Genomic DNA, 2,857 nt, shown 5'->3' on the forward strand with positions numbered 1-2,857 from the left:
GATTCCCATGCACAGCCCCAGGGGAGAAGAGCCTTGTTGATGTTGATCAGCAGGGAAGGAGGGACGGCTACGAGAGAGGCTGGAAGGACAGCGGGTGAGTCAGGGATGGGGACCTTGATAGTTGATGTTCAGAGCTGGAGGAATTCCAGGTGGTGGCAGAAGTCAGTGTGTGGCCATGGGTGGAGGGCTGGGGCAAAGAGGAAGGGGGATCACTCTCACTGTCATCCAGGAGGACAAAGCACTGAGAGGTTGGGAGGGTGATCTGCCAGGAAATATTAGAATGAACTCTTTCCCTTAGTTTTTATTTTTATGAGTTATTTGGCTTTTAGTGGCAAAGGAAGAAATACAGAACTTCAGAAAAGAAAACGAATACTTTTCTCATCTCTAACCTTCTGGTTTTGTTTGTAAGCAGAGTTCAGAACAAACAGAGATACAGAAAAAACAACTCTATACCTTTCTTGTAAAAGAAAAATTTCAGGAAGACTTTCAAGAAATGTCAAGAAAACGTTTATTGAAGACTGTTGCAATAGGAGTCAAAACGCTGTAATAGGAAGAGCCCTTGGACTCAACTTACCTCAAACCAAAGGCAGGAGAATTTCAGCCTTGGGGGGAGCTAGCAGGATGGTTCTGGAGGTCGTTAGGAGGGAAGTTGACTAGTGTGATTGGGCCATCAGTGTTTACTAATTTGTGCTTGTTGTAGTAAGGCTCCTATCCTCCCACAGAGACAGGGCTGCTGCCCTCTTGGGTAATTGCATTTAAAGGGATGAGGTATCTGACTTATTCGTTACTCATTGTTCCAGCACACGAGTGGTTCAAGGTAGAAAATGTCTTGTATATCATCAGTGAACGTAGAGTGTTTGTGCATCCCATTGAACAGTTCTGGGTGTTACTTGAGGCCGAGCAAGTGGCCCTGGTTGTTGGGAGACCCTCACACCTCTCCCTGCTTTCTCTGTCCCTAGAGTTTGCAGCAGTCATTGCCCACCCTAGACTACAGTAGCAGAAGTCTCATACGGTGCTCCCAGTGTGCCTTTATCCAACAGAGGAACAGGGAGGCTCCATCCTCGTCTGACCCTTTCCCTTGGATTGATGGATGCTTCTCAGCACATCAGCCTGAATTCTACTCCATCCTTCTCTCTGGCAACATCCATTCCTCTAAATTCAGTGGAGGTGGACCTGACCCTGCATATTTCTTGCCCTGATATTATTCTCTCCACCGAACATTGTACTCTACCCCTTCTTTTAATCTACCCACGTTTTAAATACCTCTGTGTTTCACCATGAAGTCTTTTCTTGCCCTCAAAACCAAAATAGTCTATTTCTTTCTTCTAAACTCCTATTGCTTCATGAAGCCACATTTTCCCAAGGGTAATTTTCTATATTTCAGCCTTCAATATTGGTTTTTAAATGGCTTTTTTTCCCATGCTGTCACAGAAACTTGATATATGGACTGCATTGCTGCTGTAGTTTTTATTTTTTCCTATGCAGTTTATTAATAATCATCTAATTTTATATCATGTGATATTGAATATAATTAATTTTATCATAATTAATTTCTTGATCTCTTACTATGTGCTAGGCAGTCATCTGAACACTGTGGTCCAGTAATGAGCAAAACATGCAACTTCCCTTCTAGTGTAGGGAGGGAAATGTTACAGAGAGTAAGTGAAGTGTACAGAATATGAGACCGTTACAATTCTACAGTTAAAAATAAAGAGAACAAGTAGGATGGAGATTGCTCAGGAAAGTTACTGCAATTTAAAATTGAGAAATCAGGAAAGATGTCAGTGACAAAGTGAAATTTTAGCAGAGACCCCAGGTCTGGTAAATGAGTCAGGTGTACTTCTGGGTGAAATGTAGATGCCCTCTGGATAGAATCAGCGTGGCCCAGCCCACAATTTGGAACAATATGGAACATTAGTTCAGGGACCTCAGGACTTGAAGCAGTGGCAGTTACTAGAAACCAAGGGAGGCTCCTGGCCTTCACAATCTGAAGTTCTGTGTGTTTCCTTCACCATCTAAACAAGGGGAAGGGTGGGAAGGGTGGGATCGTTTGTCTGTCAGAATGCCTGTGTCCTCCCTGGGATCTGTGCTGGGCTCATTCAAGGTTAGGAGTTCCAGACCAGCCTGGCCAACATGGTGAAACCCCATCTCTACTAAAAAAAAGATACAAAAAACTAGTCGGGCGAGGTGGCGGGTGCCTGTAGTCCCAGCTACTTGGGAGGCTGAGGCACGAGTATGACATGAACCCGGGAGGCGGAGCTTGCAGTGAGCTGAGATCGGGCCACTGCACTCCAGCCTGGGTGATAGAGTGAGACTCCGCCTCCAAAAAAAAAAAAAAAATACAAAAATTAGCTGGGCACAGTGGCACTTGCCTCTAATCCTAGCTACTCGGGAGGGTGAGGCAGAAGAATCACTTGAACCTGGGAGGTGGAGGTTGCGGTGAGCCAGGATCCTGCCACTGCACTCCAGCCTGGGCGACAGAGGAAGACTCCATCTCAAACAAAACAAAACAAAGCAAAACACCCAAAAAACAAAAAGCAGAACACATCAAAAAGAAAGGGCAGAGACCAAACAACTAGTCAATTTTGGCTGTGAGTAAAGCAGTTAAATAGAGGAACATCACGGTGACTTTTAGGCAACCAGGTGAGACCTGGAACATCCTTCCCTTTCACCCTACACGCCAACCTGGCCTAAGTTCACAGACTTTGTAGAGTGACTTTATCTTCCCAAAAGATGTGCTTGTATTCAGCATCTGAGGTCTCTCCACTGCCCGTTCTGGTTCCTGCTGCCAGAGAGCCTCGCCTCTTGGGTGGTGCATGAGAAGGCTCTCCCTCCTCTCCCATGCTCTCTTGCTGGC

This window comes from Mandrillus leucophaeus, unplaced genomic scaffold (assembly GCF_000951045.1).
Source record: "Mandrillus leucophaeus isolate KB7577 unplaced genomic scaffold, Mleu.le_1.0 Scaffold495, whole genome shotgun sequence".
Lineage (NCBI taxonomy): Eukaryota > Metazoa > Chordata > Mammalia > Primates > Cercopithecidae > Mandrillus > Mandrillus leucophaeus.